The sequence below is a fragment of the Boleophthalmus pectinirostris genome, unplaced genomic scaffold (assembly GCF_026225935.1).
Source record: "Boleophthalmus pectinirostris isolate CB_2022bp ecotype Guang Dong unplaced genomic scaffold, ASM2622593v1 HiC_scaffold_15, whole genome shotgun sequence".
Classification (NCBI taxonomy): Eukaryota; Metazoa; Chordata; class Actinopteri; order Gobiiformes; family Gobiidae; genus Boleophthalmus; species Boleophthalmus pectinirostris.
The window spans coordinates 10,123,660-10,145,571 of NW_026571070.1; the positions used below are offsets into that span (position 1 = coordinate 10,123,660).

Sequence of the window (21,912 nt, forward strand, 5' to 3'; positions counted from 1 at the left end):
AACATGCGTAAAAGCTTTCCAAAGTTCATTTAGACATTTAAATCTTCTAGTTCCTATGAAAATTAAGGCACTGTAAGTACACATTTATGACTCCTCTCTCTCTTTCTCGTTTCCAGGGTCACAGGCGGATGGTCTGCTGTACTGCCTGGAACGAGGAGAATCAGTCGTGTAACCTGTTCACCTGTGGGTTTGATCGTCAGGCCATCGGCTGGAACATCAACATCCCTGCACTGCTGCAGGAAAAGTGAAATCTGAGCCAATTCACCACAAAACAGAAAAGAGAAGTGAGATCTGTAAAGTAAATAATACAGTACAGGCGAGATACAGCCTCCTCCGCTAATACTGGCACCAATGAGGAAGACTATGGGAATATGGAGGGTTAAAGCAGGACTATAGCAGGACTAAACCAGGTCTAGACTTGGACTAAACCAGGTCTAGACCAGGAATAATACTGGCATCAATGAGAAAGTTTATGGCAAAGTAGAGAAAGTCTATGGGAATGTAGAGAGTTAAAGAAGGACTATAGCAGGAGTAAACCAAGACTAAACCAAGACTAAACCAGGACTAGACCAGGACTAGACCAGGACTAAACCAAAAGTAAACTAGGACTAAACCAGGTCTAGACCAGGGCAAAAAGTAGGGCTAAACCAGGACCAATACTGGCACTAATGCGTCTGGGAATATCTGTAACTTTGGTTGTAGTTTTGGTAACTTTATGACCCAAAATATTCAAGGACTAAACCAGGACTAAACCAGGACTGAACCAGGACTCATACTGGCCTCAATCTGTAAGTTTATTGAAATATCGGTAACTTTGCTTGTTGGTTTGGTAACTTTCTGACCCAAAATATTCTCCAGTTCTCCAGTCATGATTCAAGGACTAAACCAGGACCAAACCAGTACCAAACCAGGACTTAACTAGGACTAAAACAGAACTGAAGTAAGATTGAACCAGGACTAGGCCAGAACTAAATCCAGGACGAAGACGAAGGACTAAGGACTAATGCTTTCACTAACGAGGAAAGCTATAAAAATGTAGACAGCTAAACCAGGACTAAACCAGGACTAAACCAGGACTAAACCAGAACACAAAATGCCAAATATTTTCCTAGAGTTGAAAAGTCCTCGTTAGATTCTTATGTAAGTTGTGGTGAGAAATTTCTTGGAATATACTGAAACCACAGCGTTGACAGTAACACACACACAATAACTATTTCATAACCGTGAAATACCAGAAAGCAAAGATAAACATTTTAAGAACAAATGTGTAACCTTGTTTTTTTTTGTTCTTATTTATTCTTAAACGGTGCCGGTAAAAGCGGAGGAGCTTGTATGAAACGTGAGACAGGATCCATCCATGTGAATACAACATTTGTGGCCTCTTAAACAGTAGCATTTCCACATCTTCCACAGTGAGTTTTCTTTACATTAGTGCACTGAAGATCACGACGAATGCTGTAAAATAGTTAAACGTTTGGGCTTTTAAAAGTAGATGTACGTGGTGATTCATGGGTTTAAAGGTGCACTGCGAAACTTTTCTACCTGCTTCTCCCCATGGAAATGTTATTGCGTTGCCTGGAATGTTCCACAGTATGACTTTAAACATATTCTTCTAGTATTTATTTCTAAAAAAAAAGTTTATATTGCTCTAAAATGCAATAATTCCTTCTGTGAACAGGGGCGACTCTCCACAGATCTGAACTGTAATGTAGCGTAGTGCTGTAACCTTGTGTTGTGATAGGTTTAATCTGTACAGTGGAACATTCTAGACAAAATCCACTTTTATTTATTTCTCTAGCACATTTTATAAACAAAGCAGTTTCTGAAGTGCTGCACAGAGACCATAAAACGAAGACAATAAAAAGGTAAATTAATTCAGTTCGTTCATACCATTTCTAAAACTATAAAATCAGTCAAATCAAATAAAAGCAAAACCATTAAAATCATAAAATAGCAGTAAATACTGTATTTTTCGGACTATAAATCGCTCCGGATTATAAGTCGCACCAGCCAAAAAATACGTAATGAAGAAGAAGAAAACATATATAAGTCGCACTTTTTGGGGGGAAATTTATTTTAGAAAATCAGAGACCAGGAACCGACATTTCATCTTGAAAGACAACAGACTGTTCACGTCACATGAACAGTTCTGCAGATAATTATAACATAAACAACAGAACAGAACAAGATTACCAAACTCTTCATCCTCTGTGTCACTTCTGAGCAACTCCGCCAGCTCCGACTAAATCTAGCTTTTAGGCCGTGATTAGTTTTTTTTTTTGTTTTCTTCGTTGCAGTTCGAGTATCCTCCGCTTTTCCCCAGTCCCTCGCAAGTTTCTCGCTCACTCCAGATTTTCTTTCTGCTGCTCGATTACTGCTTTCGGCTGCATATTTCACTACTTTCAGCTTAGAATCTGCACAATATGATAAACAGTTTGCCCGTATGCGTTAAATGCATGTGGGGGCGTAAACGTTGAGAAGAAATGTTTTAAACTTCAGTAGCCAGACATCCATTCATACCTGATCGATACACCTATCCCCACCCCCGAGAGAGCCTGAAATCTGCTGAAATCCTCCAAGATACTGACATGATACAGACAGGACAGAGGCTCTTTTTGCAGGAGACATGCGCAGTAGAGTGAAGTGACAGGAGCAGTAGATACTGACACACAAGACTAGAGCGCCCTCTTGTGGCTGTCAGTGTGAAAATAACAAACGTGTGACATTATATATTTTATTATATAAGTCACACCTGAGTAAAATCATGGAAAAGTGCGATTTATAGTCCGAAAAATACTGTAAAATAAAATAAAGACCACACAACTCATGATATGTTAAATAAAAGAGAGTAAAAGTGGGTTTTAAGACGAGACTTAAAACACTCCTCTAGGAGGGGCTGTTCGGACGTGGAGAGGCAGAACGTTCCAAAATTTGGGGCTGGCCACTGAGAAAACCCTGTCCTTCCTCCACTGGTTTCAAGTATCGTTTTAGGCACAAAACAATAACATTTCCGCGGAGACAAGCAGGTGGAGGACCTTCCACTGGAAATATCACAGTGCAGCTTTAAATTGAAAAGCTATCCATGAGTTTCGGGGGTATTTTTTCGGAGAGATGAAGGATGAGGATTGTCGACGTGCAATGTGAAACTAATTATTCTATCTCATGAATGGTCAAAAGTCCTCAAAATGGCGTCTGTAGGAAGTTGAAATGAATAGAAATGGTGCTTTTTAACTCGTAACCGTCCACATATTTGCAAGTAATTTTGAAAACGACTTTGGTGTTTTGATTAGATTGTACACTATTCTAAACAACTAGTCAAAGCAGAACAGTTGGGTGCACTACATAACTTTTCTAAGCGCACCACTCGTCTCCATGGAGAAGTTATCGTTTTACCTGAAAAGTTACACTGCGTAACATTAAACTTATCTATCTTAACTATCTTATTTTTTCAATTACAAGTGTGTTTACTGAAATATTTGACCTTGAACAACACGCTTTCTTACTTGACTTTTCACAGCTCGGACCTGTAACTTGGCTTGATGCCGTCACCTGCTTGTCGCCATGGAGATACTGTAAAATACCAAATAATAGCCCGGTTTCAATTATCCACTGGGTCTCCTTTAAATGCCAGGTGCAGGTGTATATTTTGATCAATAACCACCGGTTCCAAATAAACGCCGAGTCTAATGCAGTCGAGTCCAGTAGTCGTTGTGGCTGTTGCCGAGGACTCTGCTCAAACTCACATTTCATGTTTTTTGCGCTTTATTTATCGAAAAAATCATGATTAGTGCAGCGACACCACAGAAAGCCTGATGCAGTTTGACTTCAGTTCAGTCCTGTCGTTACCGTTGTCGGAGTGGATAGACTTTATTCTCTGTGCTGCGTCCGATCAACTTCACCTTTACCGAAAAAGTGGAGGAACAGGTGACGTTGCTGTGAAATCCCGAAGTGTTTCAAAGTGACGTCAAAAAGAAAGACTTGTGGGATGTGGGGCGAGGAAAGGCAAGGGACGAGATGGCAGGACAAGGAAGACAAAGTAGTCACCAGGCCATCGTATAACGGCGGAAAAACTGTAAATTATAGTCATACTGGTTAAAAAAAAAAAGTAAGCTTTATAGTCAGAATAATACGGTAAATAAAATAAATAAAACACATAGGACCACACAACTCATGCGGTGTTAAAAGCCAGAAAATAAAAGTGAATTTTTAAGACGAGACTTAAAACACTCTACTGGGGGGGGGGGCTTTTTGGAAAAAGTTGAGGCAAAGGGGTGAGGAAAGACAGGGGCAAAGGCAAAGTAGTCGTCAGGCCATCGTATAACTATAAAAACTGTAAATTATAGTCATACTGGTTAAAAGAATTTGAGTACCATATTTTCCCAATTTTTTTTTGAGGAAGGAAAGAATCGCCTGCTCCAAATTGCCGCCTGGTCTCAAATAAAAGCCTGGTCTGTTAAGTGACTGAAACAAATAAACGCCCCGGCTATTATTTGGTATTTTACAGTAGATACGTTTTGCACCAATAAAAACTTGAATAACAAATGTAAATACACTTGCATATATGTGTACTAATCTGAACAAATGAAAACCGAAGCGTTCCCATGTACAAAACTACTTTTAAATGCCTAAACATTTGTAGTAATTTGCTTTTTAGCCTGTGAATTCTGAATAGTCTCTATATTTTTCCTTATAACCTCATTTTGAAGTATAATGCTGTTCGCCTTTGGGCCTCCACAGTTCAAATCTGATATTGTTATTATTGAGTTACTGCTGTTTTTGTGCATGTAGATAGTGTGTAAAGTTTGAGAGTTATAATGTAGAGTTTATTTGTAAATACGTATTATGCTGTGGCCTATTATGTGAGCTGCAAGTTCAATATATATGGGGTTTTGTGAATGAAAAAAGCCATTATTAATATTATAAGGGATGTTTTTTAAGTTTATCTGTGTAAAATAGAATAGTGCAGATAAAATTTCAACCCAATTAGAAAAAAAAAATATATAAACAAAATTAAATCAGCTTGTTTATATTATGAATGAGGTATTGTAGTGGAAAAACACTGAAATTAAATCATATATTAATTGATTATTTATCCAAATAGGCATGAAATATCTGATATCTGATCCAAAATTTAGAAAATCATATGCAAAAAATATGAAATTTATCATGAAAGAGTAAATTTATAGTGGCTTAAAAAATGTATGTCCCTCTATAAACTTACATTTTGACCAATTTTGTTGGAAATTCATATTAATATTTATTTTTACAATTTATTTTCATTCACAAACTCAATCTTTTTTGTTTCTGAAGTTGCTGTAATTATTTATAGACAGTAAAAATAGTCGACCAATGGACAAAACACGCAGAAAATCTACTCTCTAAAAAACGCAGTGATGATCCTATCGATAAATATAATGTCACTTTTTTTTCCTTTTTTTTTTTAAACTTAATTCCATTATGTTAAATTAACTTGTATATTTTAAGTTGAAACATAAATTATTTGCCTTGGATCAACATAAAAAAGTGACATTACTCGTATATTTTTGTTTAGGTTCAACATTTCAGTTTTTAGTGTGTAGCAAAGACAATATTTACTAATAAAATGCATTATCTTGCCAAACAATTTAATATAAAGTTATATAATTTTGCCTTATTTTTTAGCTTTTTAGCCTTTGTATTCCAAACGTACTCAAATGTGATAAGCACTTTTTATTTAAACTAATCTTTTTCCACTGGTAAAATATTGGTCCACTATTTTTTTTCCCATCTACTGCTGTAATTCTGCCTGGTTCCACGTTTACAATGGAAAAAAATAGTTGTACATTATAATTTTTTGCCTTTTTTTGGGATATAAGTGTCAAAACGAGCATAGCAATAACTTTGAAAAACATCCTTCAAAATAAGAGTCTCGTGTCCTGTCTGTAGTGTATATTGTGATAGCTTTAAGTTGTTCTGGTTTTATTTTGAAATCCACTTCTTGTTGCCAATTCAGAAACCTCGAAAAGTGCACCTGTGACGTCTTTACAGAACCTTAACCGTCTCTTAACACGGAGTTTGTGTGTTTACATAGAAACTTTTGCCTTCACAGTTCATTTCTCCAGCACCTTTTGTTGTCTTATGTCTTTCTGAAAACTGTTACTTCAAGAAAATACAAAAACACAAATGTCATTAACCTGAAGTTTGCTGGTCTTAAAGTGAAGTTCAGTTCTGTACCATACAAATAAGTAATAAAAGACTGAGCCTAATGTTTTTTGGTTTCAAGTTTTCACTGAATGCACCAAGATTACCAAGTTTTTAATGAGGTTAATTTGAGGAAACACAGACAAATGAGTTTTAAGATCGTCTAAAAACTAAAGAAAAATTCAAAATGGATTTAACTGCAGATTTTCAGGAGCCTGTGATCAATACGAGTGTTCATTTTGTTGTTTAGATGTTTGATTTTCAACAAAAAGGTGAGAGAGACTTCTTTAACACAGGGTTCCCACAGTCATGGAAATCCTGGAAAAGTCATGGAAATTGAAAATGTAATTCTCCAGGCCTGAAAAAGTCATGGAATTTGTAAATTCAGGGCCTGTTTACATGAGAACACTTTTACATAGGTAAAAACAACAAAATATTTTATCAGAAGTGCCTTTTGTTTAGATGGTGACTGTGTTTTTGGGGCATAAAAATGCAAAAATGTGAAACCACCCTCCAGAGTGGAAAAGTTGAATATACTCTGCAGTAGAGTTTCCGTCTACACTGCCCAAGATGCAAAGCTCTGGTCAGATGTGCTCACATCACATACACATTTATGTCACATGCATACCCAATCGAATTCCACACACTTTTGCGTCACTGTTTGCATGCAGATTTCCTCCCGAAAACACTCGTCTAAAAGCAGAATAAAAAGTGAAGATGCGATGCCACTTTTGCGTCTTCTGTTCAGACTGTCATCATATAAACATAGCCTCAATGAAAGTTTTGGAAAACTCATGGAATTTTAGTGTCTCTTCACGCGACTACAACATTCTGTTAAGTTATCATTAGACTGTTATGATTATTTCCGAACGTATGCGCCTTTTGTTTAAGAGAGACGAAAATTAACATTTCATATTCAGCCCTAAATATGTAGGTGCTGTAAAGTCATGGAAAATTAACTTTAGGTCATGAAAAAGTTTTAAAATTTTGTCAGTGAAAAAAGAGTGGGATCCCTGTTAACAGCACAAATCAGCCTGTTGTCATCAGTTCTTTTTGGTCATATTGTGTTAAAATAAAGTAACAAACCCTCAGACAGACCAGTGCCTAAGGTTAGCATCATCCACCCCCCAGGGATATAATGTTGATGACACCGACTGCAAAGTATAAATAACATGAAAAAGAAAAACATAAGCTACAATTTGGTTATGAAAATATGGTTTAGATAAATTTCATATGTTGATAAATGTATTTGATGTAATAGTAATAGTTTTAGATTTACATTTTAAGGTGATCTATTTAAAATGTATAAGTAAGTTTAACGTGAAGTATGTAGGGTTACTCTTGGCGACTTGGCCTGTAGCTTTTGGACACTGAAGGACCTTGCCTCCTCTCTCTCTCTGTGTCCTCCCCCTCTCTCCCTTTCTCTATCTCTGTCTCTCTTGCTCTCTTTGTTTCTCTTTCTCTCTCTCTGCCTTTCTCTCTCTTTTTCTCTCATTTGCTCTTTCTGTCTCCCTCTCTCTGTCTCTGCCCCCCCTGTTTCTCTCTGTCCCATTCTCTCTCTCTCTGTCCACCTCTCCCCCCGTCCCCCTTTCTCTCCCTTTCTCTGTCTCTCTCTCTTTCTTTCTCTTTTGTTTGCTCTCTCTCTTTCCCTCTCTCTCTCTCGCTGTCCCATTCTCTCTCTCTCTTTGTCCACCTCTCTCTCTTTCTCTTTCCCTCTCTCTCTGTCCATTCTCTCTCTTTCTAACCTCTCTTTTCCCCTCTTTTCTTGCCCCTGGTTTGCTGTTTTTCTCCTCCCTGTCTTCTTTTCTTTTTCTTTTGTCTCTCCTTGCCTTTGTCATTCTTCCCTCTCCTCTTTCCTCTCTTCATCTTCTTCTCTCTCTCTATCTTTCTCTTTCTCTCCGTGGAGATCCTCGCACATACAGTGTTCTGTGTGTTATAGTTGCAGGTGTCACCCCCCTCCTCCTCGTCTCTCTCCTCAGTGCTGCCCCCTGCAGGCCCCAGTCTGCGTCTGCGCCTCAAAATAAACATCAGAATTGACCATTTTCTCCGGTGACGGTCACGGACGCACGGCCATAATCTAACGGACGAAGAGGACAGGTGAATCATCTCAGAACTGCGATGAAGAAGAGAGAGACCTGAGAGTGAAAACAAACCGCTACAAGAATACAGTGTTATATAAGACGTACAGAGTCTGGTCACCTTTAAATACAACATGTTTTCAGGAGCCTGGGATCAATACGAGTGCTCATGATCCAGTTTAGATTCAACAAAAAGGTGAGAGAGACTAACTAAAAAACTGTTGCTTAATATTTGTTTGTGACTGTGACATTATTTGAGAGGAACTTGTTTACCAGCATAAATCTTTTCCATCTAAATCAGGTCTTTATCACATTTGAATCCTGAAAACTTCAAACCGTTCAGGCCCTATAACCATGCGCTTCAGAATGAGGGCAATTTCGTACAGTCGCCATAGCAATTGACAATTTAAACGTACATTGTGTAACTTTTCTGGTGAAGGTATGGTGTTAAATAGGGATGTAACGATATCCAAGTCTCACGATACGATATCGTCACGTTATGAACCTCACGGTACGATATTTATTGCGATATCATGGGAAAGTTCACGATATGAAGGTGAGGCTCATGATTAAGGATGTAACAATATCCAAATCTCTCGGTACGATATTTTTACGATACACATCTGCTAGGCTTTACAAACTTTACGATGACATATGCTACTTTTTCCTCTTAAAACGCCTTGACAAAACTTAATCCAAAGAACTAAGACTTAAAAGTGCTTACAACTGTTATTTCTTCTTGTAGTCTGCACTGAAATGGAGCAAAGGATCATGGTCTATGTAGTTCCCTCTGTCTTTTATTTTAAACTATTGCTGCACCATAACTCTTAATTTAAGCAAAGAGACTTGTAATTCGATACATTGTGACGGTCCACGATATTATTGTGAGAACTTTGACGATACGATATCACAATATTTCATCCCTTTCTATCTTCATGGAGACCAAACCAGACCAAGTTAGAGGTCAGATCTGTGGAGAGGCGACCCCGCTCACAGTCAGAATGTTGTTTTTCTAGGTATTTTTGAGCTATAAAACCACCTGTAATTGGATAAATGTAAAGTAGATATGTTTACTGTTGAGAATTCAAATTAGAGCAATGGTCCGCCAGCTGGAAAGTTACATACTGCACCTTTAAAACAAATACAACTTGTGCTTTTGAATGCTGAAAAGTACTCAAAATTTCACCTAAAATAAAAAGCTGAAACCCAAGACTAGGGCCAGATCTGACGTGCAAAACTATAGGACTCAAAATGTAAGAATTGAGAAGTATTGTAAGTAACATTTTGGGAATTACACAGCACTAAAATTTTATTAAAACTGCACAAGAGGAATATATCTTTTATATTTGGACATTTATGATCCCAAAGTATTAAAAAAGCAATGCAAATATCTTAAATTATTCTTTAAAAACGACATTTGAGCCCTAAACCTTTTTTTTTTTTTTTTTTTTTACCTGAAAGTACAAAGTTTTAGAATTAAACTTCCTGACGTTACTTCACACAGGATCAGAACAACACCAGAGTACTGGCCAAGTACTTTGCACACACTTCATAAATTAACTGCGATTTCTCAAGTTTTTGTTGTTTTTCGACTAAAATTGGGGAAAAGGAAGATGGAAAAGTGAAATAGGAATCACACGTTTTATTGGGAAGTGTCTATGAGCTGAAAGTGACGCCACACATCTGCACATGAATATTTAAAGGTGCATTGTGTAACTTTTCAGGTGGAGAGGCTGTCATATTCTTCATGGAGATGGTACTGCTTTGTCTGACCAAGTTCCAGGTCAGATCTGTGGAGAGGCGACCCCACTCACAGCATTTGAGGCGTTTATGGAAGAAAAAATAAATAAAAAAGTAAATGTACAGATGAAATCATGGCTCTTTTACAGGACTCGGATCTCTGCTTTAGATCATTTTGTGCCAATTAAAATGTGTTAAAGGTGCGTTATGGAACTTTCCTGGTGGTGTAGATGTTATTCCTTTGTCTGGAATGTTTCACAGTGCGGCATTAAACCTTTCTATCTTCATGGAGACCAAACCAGTCCAAGTTACAGGTCAGATCTGCGGAGAGGCGACCCCGCTCACAGTCACAACGCCTGTTTTTTTAAGGTATTTTTGAGCTATAAATATGTAATATAATCCTGCTTTCTGAAAAATCCAAAGAAGACATACAGTCAGGCCCAAAATTATTCATACCCCTGACTAATTTTTACTTAAACTTACTTTTATCCAACCAGCAAGTTTTTTCTTGATTCGAAATGACACAGGCGTCTCCCAGAAGATAATAAGACAATGTACAAGAGGCATCATTGTGGAAAAAAAAAAACAACTATTTCTCAGCTTTTATTTACATTTGAACAAAAAGTGGCAACATGTCCAAAATTATTCATGCCCTTTGTAAACTGTCAGAGTCTATGGAAAAATCCAACGTTCTATACTATTCCAAACAGCACAAGCTGTTCTAAAACTTCCTAAGTTTTAGAACAGCCTGATTCATTGGGAAGAGCTGTTTTAAGCAAAATTTGTCAGGGGTATGAATAATTTTGTGCTTGACTGTAATTACTTCAATGTTTTATTTAAAAAAAAAAAAGTCCTGATGAAATCACGGCTCTTTTACAGGACTCAGATTTGGATAATTTCGTTGCGCCGACTGAAATGTTAATTAAAGATGCATTGTGTAACTTTTCTGGTGGTGTAGCTCAGTGTTTCCCAAACTTTTTTTTCTGGGGACCCATATTTTAAAAGTCACAAATCTTCGCAACCCAAATCAATAGACATTATTGGTAAATCACAAAATAAAAAATTTATGACCATTATTGAACATTTATGAGGATATTTTATTGTTGACTGAGTGATCGTGTCTCTCTGAACAATTGGTATTACTGTATTTTTTGAACTACAAGGCGCACCGGATTATAAGGCGCATTAAGCGACACTTGAGACTTTTTTATTTCTTGCGAGGAGGACTCGAATATACATAGGGTAATAATGTGTTTAATGCAGATTTTCGCACATTTGTTTACGTTTTACAGAAATGAAACTTAGAGCCACATGACTCATTTGCATAAACTATAAGCGATAAAAAAAAGCAGCTCGTTCCTTGTGCGCTGATGTGGTCAGCTTCTAAAGAACACAACTCAGTGGAATATATGTGTGAAAATCAGTTTGAGGTCAGTAAGCACAACCAGAATTAATTCATAAGGCACACTGTTGATTTTTCTGAAAATTAAATGTAGTTAATATGATTAACTGAGATTCAGGAGCAGGACCACGCCTCAGCCGCCCTCTCCTCTCACCAGTGAACCACAACTCACCTCAACCACGCCTCTAATTTCCCAGAAGCCTACTGTATACGTAGCAGCCTTTCCCATCATCCCAGTTTGTCTCTGCGAACTCGACCCCACCCTAACCTGACCCATCCCCTATTTTGTCTTTGTCTATGTCGTTGTTGGTGTGGTTCTAGCTAGTGAAGGGATTTTAAGTGTGCCTTAAAGTCCAAAAAATACAGTACTCAAGTTTTAAACAAGGAAAAACTGTAGGAAATCAGTGTTTCATACAGAAAACTGGTTAGGCAAGGCGGTGCTGCTGAAAAAGTGAAGGAGCTGGGCGCGCGGAGCTGTAAAAAAAATGTCTTGTGACCCACCTGAGCGTCACGACCCAGTCTTTGGAAAACACTGGTATAGCTGTTATTGCTTTGTCTGAAATGTTAAACCTTTCTATCTTCATGGAGACCAAACCAGACCAAGTTACAGGTCAGATCTGTGGAGAGGCGACCCCGCTCACAGTCAGAATGTTGTTTTTCTAGGTATTTTTGAGCTATAAAACCACCTGTAATTGAATAAATGCAAGGTAGAGCTGTTTAATGTCACACTGTGGAACATTTGAAGCAATGACGTAACCGCAGAAACAAACGGGTGATGGACACTCAATCGAAAAGTTACGCAGTGCACCTTTAAACATCAAAAACTCCATTACAATGAAGTATAGCATCCAATTGGACCTATAGTATAATTCAGTATTTCTTTCCTTATCTAATTTTTCATAACTCATACATACGAATTCACCTTCATTTCATGTAGTCAGATAAAAAAAAGTGGTAGCAAGATTGATTTTCTTGAGTGTAAAGAATGTATTAAAGAATGTATTAATGTATTTCAACTTCCTACAGACGCCATTTTGAGGACTTTCCACCATTCATACGATAGAATAATTAATTTCACATGTTCAACGTCGAGAATCTTGCTTCTCTCTACAAAAATGTTGTTGCTTTGTCTAGAATGTTCCTCAGTATGAAGCAGATTAAACCAACCATCAATCAGATACAGATACATTACAGTTCGGATCTGTGGAGAGTCGTCCTCATTCACAGAAGTAATTTAGTTTGGGGAAAAGGAGCTGATGCTGAAATAGATATGAGTTAATACATTTTAACGTTAGGGGTGAGGTATTTTCAATATTACATGTCGGTCTATTGTCGCTGATAACGAGGTGATTGGAAGTTTGAGCCGAGTTATGCAAATACCAAGATTTTATTCATAAATCGACATGGGGTTTAACATGGGTGAAGTTAAGATACTGATTTGAATGGACTGTTGTAGCTAAATATACCATTTTAAAGCTGCTCTGTGTAACTTTTCTAGTGTAGGTTCCTTTCTCTGTCGCTGTGGAGCCGTTATGGGCGAAAGTATCTCCGCTGGTCGAGCGTTTGTCCACGGATCTGAAGGTTGGTGGTTCAAATCTCAACATAAAACATCTTTGGTTGAGCATTTAGATCCACTGACCAACACTTTGGCGGTGCGATTCCAGCTCCCACAGATAAATGCTGTTGTTGTGTCCTTGGGCAAGACACTTAAACCACCCAGTGTCTGTCCACTGGTGCGTGAATGTCTGAGTCGTTCCTTGTTGTAAAGCGCTTTTAGTGCTTTAAAAAGTGGAAAAGCGCTGTATAAAAATGTGACCATTTGCCATTGCTTTGCCTGGAATGTCCCACAGTGCTGTAGTAAACAGCTGTCGTCGTGGAAACAAGCAAAAGGTGTTACCAAGCCAAGTTAAAGGTCAGATCTGTGTAAATGCAAGCCCGCTCACAGTAAAAATCCATGTTTGTCAAGACAATAAAACACTTATACTTGATAAAATGCAAGATAAGGAAGTTAAATGCCCTATGGTGGAACATTCCAGGCAAAGCAATAACATCACCATGGAGACAAGCTGATGGGAAAACCTCCATTAGAAAGGTGACACAGTACAGCTTTAAGAGTCTTTGAGTGATCAGTTACTAAAACTATAACATTACATTTTCCCACACACTAGTTTTATTTACAGAGTGATGGCTGAATGTATATTTTGGTCACATTATAATAGTCAGGCCTATAAGGCATGGAGTAAGACATTTTTCAGAAATATTTGATAGAAATCCATGCATATTTGGGAAATTTGTGCAAATCCATGTCTGCAAAGTGCAAAGATCAGTCCTGGTTTAGTCCTGATTCAGTACTGGGATCAGTCCTGGTTTAGTCCTGGTTCAGTACTGGGATCAGTCCTGGTTTACTCCTGGTTTAGTCCTAGTTCAGTCCTGGTTTAGTCCTGTTTCAGTCCTAGTTCAGTCCTGGTTTCAGTCCTGGTTTAGTCCTGTTTCAGTCCTGGTTCAGTCTGTGAGCGGCGCAAAAGTCCGGCATATCGATCAAAGTTTCTTCTGTTCAATAAATAAAGCCTGTGAAGTGATGAAATATTTTTGACAGTCGCGTCACATCTGTAAATTCGTTTTCGTACTGAAGAAAGCGTAATCGTAAATTTTCATTTCGTGTTTGTAATTCTTGACGTCGTAACTTTTCAATTCGTATTCTAATGGCTAAAACACACACAACACATTTTATGTACGACTGGAGTAATTTGAGAGTTTACGAATTTTTATTTTATGCTCAACTACAGCCAAATATTTCTATCCTATGCACACGAATATTTCTGAAAGCTTTCTTACTTACATAATAAGATAATAAAAACATGCTCTGTGTGCATTTTAATTCAGATTATATGTATTAATTTTTGCTGTAAACATATTTGCTTTTTTGCAGAAAGCGTCCAAACGAAATATCGGAACACATGTAGGTATTTTCTTGTATTCAAAGCTCAAACTTACCAAACTCACAAGTCCAAAAATAACAAGAATACATTTTCATCAGTCATAAATGAGTCTATAATCACGTATATATTTATTTCCCATGAATCAAATGAGACACGTACACTTTATTACGGTACAAACATTGACTTTTATTGTTTATGAGGTGCACTGTTACAGACCTAGCAGCGGATCATTCCATTACATCATTCTCTTTGTCACTTTAGATTCTCTCTCTCACGTTTTTGTTCAGTTATTTTACATTTTTTACACATATTTACACACAATTAGGTACAATATTGCCAGTCGGACATGCCTTATAAGTATTATCTCTCAAAATAAAGTCATTTTATTTACTTCATGAACGCTATGGGTACAGGACAGTTTGACACATAGATGCTACCTCTTTAGTGGATGCAGTTTTGAAACAATATCGACAAAAATAGGAAGTTTTTGTAGTAAATTATGATCTATATGTTAAAAATAATCTCTCTAAGCTGCCTATAAGTTAAAATGTTTACAATTGAACGTGGTATGATCGTGTTATAGGTGAGATAATGCATAATTTTTGGTATTAAACTCTTGAAAAAGGCAGTCCCATCCAACTTTTATCTCAGCAATGTTTTATAATGTACACAGAATGGGCGGCTGGGATTTTGAGTTTGAAAAATGACTAAAGTGACACAATCTAAGAGGTAAGGGAGACATAGGTCCAACAATAGTTACAGGTTAAGGCCCTCTTCAGATCTCAAAATGCAAGAGTTAAAATGGCCACAAAATATAGGAAGGTAAAATAAATGTAAGATTTTTAGTTCCTTCAGAAGTTAAATGTGGGTGTGGTGTCTTGGCCTGATTCGTCAGCCGGTTTCACTTTGTAGAAACCGTTTGACCTCGCAGCATTAGGATTCGTTCGCTCGACGGTAGGCGGGAACTTTTTTTAAATTTAACCAATTGCTGCTATTGGGTCGTGACGTATGTAATACGCCACTAATGGGGCTAACTGGTCTATTAAGCTTTTCCCAAATCCCGTAGGAAGAAGGACAATAACGTCTTTCGTCTTGATAAAATTCACCAAACATTCTCTTTGTTCTGGCTTTAAATCCTTGATCTCGGGAATCGTTGCCAACGCAGAATGTCTGGCTCTTCGCTGATTGGCTGGTTCCCAAACTCGCACTTCCAGGGTTTTTGCGAACTGTCTATTGTATTTTGATTTCTGACCTAGTCACTGGTGTGAAATGAAATTGAGCAGAGGCACCAGGTGGCACCAGCCTGGCTAGTGTCTTGGAACTTAAACCAAAAATATTAATGTTATATTGATATGATTCATTTCGATCTGGTTCTTACGACTTCTGTTGCGTCTCAAGCCAGAAACAAACGTTAATCGTCCAATTGGTGTGTGCAAAAATATCGAAATATCAATATATCGTATTGTTTAATGTGATAATACACTATTGATATTGTGGACTGCTGTATCGATAGATCGCCGAGAGAATTTTTTGGTATATTTTACCAAATTATTTTGTTACAGCGCTACAGTTTTGTTGTTTGTTTAGTGGAGGGAAACTCGTTTATGCGACACATTTGACATTTTCATTAAAATGTTTGTGTTTCATATGAACTTTGAAGTGGTTTAACAAAGATTTTTAGTATCACAGCCATGATTTAGCCTTTATTTGTATTAAGCCATTATCAAATCAATGTGAAATATATCATATCCAACTAAAAATGCACTGTGTATCGAGGTATGTATCGTATCGGGAACTTCTTCATCCAATCAGATTAGTTTTTTTCAGTGACACATGTGAAACAAAGGAGCTCATTGGTCACGTTTCATTTACAAATAAAATCAAACTTATCTCAGCTAAGATTATCTCCACAGTGTTTTTCAGTTCCCTTTGACATTTTTTCCTTTATTTTCTCCGATATGGACAGATCATGCTTGTCCCTGATTGGTTAATCCACCTGTCAATCACACCCACCCACATCTTCGTAAAGTGAATTGAAGAATTGAAGAAGTGTGTATTCAGGTAATTATTTAGCAATGGGTCATTTAACGTTGTATGAAAATGAATTGCTACAAAATGTGAAGAGCAAAATTAACTTAAGATTTGGGAAAATAAAATAAAAAATTGCCAGTTTAGTTTCACTTTGCATTTTAACGCTGGTTCGTGAAGTTTTGAAGTTTAGAAGCTGTTTTAAATGTCAAATAATAAATAATTTGATTTTGAGTCCTACATGCAAAGATCTTTACGCTTTATTTGCTAAAGTTTACTAGATTGTTGATAATTCTTCTCATCGCTCTTGGATCTGAACAGGGCCTCAACTCCACTGCATCTGCTCATTCAAAACAAAAACCCCAAACCCACCACTAGATGTCAGTGTTAGATTTCACAGCACACTGGAGCGGCTCAGAGGAAGTGCGCTTTAAAACCACACTCAATAATATAACAAATAAATAATGCAAAAATACATTAAAATACAGCATGACGTGAGCACAAAATAACCACACATTAACAGCTGAATTACACGGTCCGATTCTCGCAAAAAAGCAGGAGAAAGTGCGAAAGGGAAGGTCGTGACCCAGGGAATAATTCAACGAGGCCTCGCTAATGACACTAACGATAGTATTTTTGATAATAAGGTTTGATTTGGTTGAATAAAGAGCTACAGGAGGTAGGGACAAGGTAGAACAAGGTGGTCAACGTGACAAGAAAGAACAACGATGTGAAGAGAAATAAGAATAGTAAAAAACATGTGAAAATTGGGTTATCAATAATTACTGTATATGGGTCAACTGGCTTTTGTATTTTGTAAAATACACATAAGCTACTACTCTAACTCCAAATATATATAAAAAAATATTTAAAAGAGGTGTGGCTGACTTAGAAAGAAGAGTATATTGTTAAGTAAACTCTAAACCAAATTATTAAGTTGAATGGACATATTAATTTTAAGTAAACTCAAAACCGAATGATTAAGTTGAATGGACATATAAAATTTACTTAGACTTAAAGCCGAATTATTTGAATGGACATATTAATTTTAAGTAAGGTCATATCTGAACTATTGAATGGACATATTAATTTTAAGTAGACTCAAAACCGGATTATTAAGTTGAACGGACTTATTAATTTTAAGTAGATTCAAGACCAAAATATTAAGTTGAAGGGACATATTGATTTTACGTGAAATAAAAACCGAATTATTAAGTAGAATAAATAAATAGATTTTTAAGTAAACTCAAAATCCAATTATTAAGTTGAATGGACATAACAATTTTAAGTAGACTGAAAACTTAATTATTAAGTTGACGGACATATTAATTTATTAAGTATACTTATTAATTAGAATAGATATATCGATTTTTAAGTAGACACTCAAAACCGAATTATTAAGTTAAGTGGACATATTAATTTTAAATAGACCTAGTTAATTAATAGACTTGAGTAACGCTAACTTAAATCCACAGTATTTGTTTTTAGATGAATCCAAATAACGAGGCCTAAGGAAGACATTAAAGATAACATTTTAAGGTTTCACATTTCACATTTTTGAGTGTGTTTTGTCATATAACTCATTTTGTAACTAATGTAAAACTAAAATAAATGTGCAGGTACCATGCCAACAAACCAAGTTATAATAGATCTTTTTCACAACGGCCGGAAGTGTCCTGCTGTAGGTTTGTGGAACATCCGGTTAATGGTTTTCTATGGCAAAATATCTGCAAAAATGTCTCGTGTATTCTCCATCAGCTTCATAAATCTGCCCTATCACCAAATCTTCAACCAAGAAGGTCCACAACTATCAAGGTAAGAAAGACAAAAACTTAAAGGTGAACGACGACGCATTTGTGAACTACTGAGCAAAACTAACCTTATGGTCATGAATAAAACATAAATAATAAGTAATTTGTTAACTTAGACTGATTATAAAATTTAAATAAAAAATTATTTCATGATGAGCGGAAGGATGTCCCGGGGAAGACCCAGGACACGCTGGAGGGACTATGTCTCTGGGCCTGGGAATGCCTTGGAGTCCCCCCGGAGGAGCTGGAGGAAGTGTCTGGGGTGAGGAAAGTCTGGGACTCCCTGCTTAGACTGCTGCCCCCACAACCCGGCCCCGGATAAGCAGAAGAACATGGATGGATGGATTTCATGATGTAGATATTAGAGAGATTTGTCCAGTTCGAATGCTACAGATTATGTCTTTCATTTAACGTGCACAAACCTCTCCATCTATGCTAATATCGACATCATGAAATCGTTTTTTTATTTTAATTCTATAATCAGTCTGAGTTCACAAATTACTTATGTTTTAGCCCCTGTCCACACTCGTACATATTCGAGTCGTTTTCGTTGCAGATGCAATGTTCGTCCACACTAATCTACAGATCTGATCCAGCACTGTGTGGACACCTGAAAACGCTGATACGCTGATGTATGTCTACGCGAAGTAATTCACCGCCAAAACGCTGAGAGGCTAGAATATACGTCCATTCATATATATGGTCTGTGTGTACGTCCTGCAAACATATAATCTCTGAAAAGTTTCACATGAACCATCCCCAACGTGATAGAAATACAGAACAGACTCACCATCAGCAGAACACCCCTCTGTCACAGAAAGAACACTCATATTCCACTGAGTCGTGTCCTTTAGTCCAACAGAAGCTGAACTGCATCAGCGCACAAGGAGCGAGCTGTTTTTTTAAGCTTAGTTGATGCAAATTAGCCATGAGGTTTTAAGTTTCATTTCTGTAAAACGTAAACAAATATGCTCAAAGCTGTATGGATACGGAAGGCTTGCGGACACAGAAACGAGTCAGTCCTCACTCGCCGCCATGCTCGCCTTAAAATCCAGTGTTACGCTAAGTAACGACTGAACCTCGTCGTCAGTCCACGAAAAGACTGTTTTTACACTTGCCATCTCCCTCAGCTCAAAATCAGCTGCTGCAACTTCAGACACCCTTGTTTTTACCGCTCACATGACGTCGGGATGTTGTTATGACCAGCTATCACGTGACTAGTGTTTCAGGCGGTTTTGTGTCTCTGTGTGGACAGGGAACGCTTTGATTGCAGATACAGAAACGACGTGTGTGGACGCAGATCATTTCCGATACGCTGATATGCAGATCCGTTTTAGTGTAAACGAGGTTTTATTCATGACCATAATGTTAGTTTTGCTCAGTAGTTCACTAATGCGTCGTCGTTGTTCACCTTTATGTTTCCGTCTTTCTTATCTTGATAGCTGTGTTTATGTTTTGTGGACCTTGTTGGATGAAGATTTGGCGATGAGACAGATTCATGAAACAGGTGGAAAATACACGAGACATTTCCACAGATATTTTGCCGTAGAAAACCATTAAACGTAAATGACGTTTACCCTACATCGTGGCACTTCCGGCCGTTGTGAAAAAGGTCTATTAAAGAAACAAAAACATGAAAACCTGCCATTTGCACTTAAAATAAAAATAAAAAACAAGTACAAGTGCCTCTAACAGGTGCTTATTTTTGAAAAGAAGAAGTTTGTGTAAGAAGAGAAACATAAAAAACTTAAAGAAGTGTACATAAAAGGTCGTGAGGTGAAGTTGGATGATTTTAGACTCTTGGTTGTGTCTGTATTTTTAAAATTGCATGTCACTTTGACCAGAGTTTCAAACATGACCAGTCTCTAAATAGAGTTTCGTTTCAAATGGAGAGCTGTGACAGGACCACTGTTAAAATAGACTTGTATTGATTTTGCCAGGTGAAAAGATAGGGCCACAATCTGTGCACCAAACTGTGTATCTTAGTATTTTGGTGTGAGCTACCAGCATTTTTAGAGATTTTATGATACTCTGCCATAAGCACGTTTGCAAAATTGGTATAAGAAATTATGATTTTTGAGTAAAATCGTTTTAAAAAATTAATTTAATACATTTTTTGTAGTTTAGTCTTGTGGGAAATACTCTTTTGGCTTAAAAAAACAAAAACAAAACCTCGATCTAACATAAATATGATGTAACTTTTTACCCATGTAGAGAAAAAACAAATGTATCAAATAAAAAATCTTAAAATCCTAACTATTTTTGAAATCAAATAGAAAAAAAAAAATTGATTTAGGTTCAAATGTAGTTTTTTGGAGGGTATTTAGGCTGTGTATTGTACGTATTTTGGACATGAGCTACTCTACAAATTTTTTTTATTTTTTTTTATATATATATCAACAATTATTCCAAATTGCATAAAAAGTAAAAATTAATTTCAGCTTCCTGTTATATGCAACATTTTGAGGGCTTTTCCCCCATTCAGAAGACACAATATTTTGTTTTAAATCGTTTATCGCTATGTCAGGGTTCTTTAATTATGATTTTTTAGTAAAATTGTTGCTTACTACTTCATTGTTTAAAACAAAACATTGATCTAAGATAAAATTGATGTCACTTTTTGCCCCACCCTGTTATGTGAAATAATAAAACAAAAGTATCAACTAGAAAATATAAAAATCCTAATTATTTATCAATTTAATTTTTTTGAATGTATGTAGGATGTGTGCTCTGAGTAAAATCTAATTTATTTTCTATCAACTATTCCTCCAAATTGCATAAATATAGTATTAATTTCAGTTTCCTATTATATGCAACATTTTGAGGGCATTTATCCCATTCAAAAGACGCAATAGTTTGTTTTAAATCATTTATCACTATGTCAACTTCCTTTATTTATGATTTTTGAGTAAAATTGTTGCTTTTTACTTCATTGTTTATAGTTTTTGTAGTTTAGCCTGAGCAAAAAAAACTGGGTAACACTCTTTTTTTTTTTTTTTACCTCACCCAGTGAAATAATAAAGCAAATGTATCAAATAGAAAATCTTAAAATTGAAATTATTTATTATTTATTTTTTTGAGTGTATGTAGGCTGTGTACTCTGTAAAATGTAAAATCTGTCTTATTATCAACAATTACTCCAAATTGCATAAATATAGTATTAATTTCAAGGCTTTTCCTCCATTCAGAAGATGCAATATTTTTGTTTATCACTATGTCAACGTTCTTTATTTATGATTTTTAAGTAAAATTGCTGCTTATATTACTTAATTGTTTAGTTTAATCCTTTTTTTATTGTAGTTTAACCTGAGCAAAAAAAAAAGAAAAAAAAAAAAAAAAAAAAGTGGCTTAAAAAACAAAACAAAACATTGATTACAAAATCTTTGAATCCTAATTATTTATTAAATCAAATAGAAAAAAAATAAATATTGGTTTAGGTTCAAATGTATATTTTTTGAGTGTATGTACTCTGTAAAATGTCAAATTTGGTTTATTTTCTATCAACTATTACGCTAAATTGCATAAATACATAAATACAGTATTTATTTCAGGGCTTTCCCCCCATTCAGAAGACACAATATTTTGTTTTAAATCGTTTATCGCTATGGCAACGTTCTTCATTTTTCCCCCTCATTCTGAAACCCGTGAAAAGAAACCATTACGTTGCTTTAAAATGACACCCGTGCCGCTGAACATAAAGGCACCTTATAAACAGCATGGACACATCACCCTGA

The 21,912-nt window shown here is 36.3% G+C and overlaps 1 pseudogene; it reads left to right on the plus strand.

The window, feature by feature from the left end:
* LOC110158662 (WD repeat-containing protein 37-like) overlaps positions 1-6,245 on the plus strand; it is a 50,202-nt pseudogene extending 43,957 nt beyond the window's left edge.
* Positions 6,246-21,912: the final 15,667 nt, after the last annotated feature.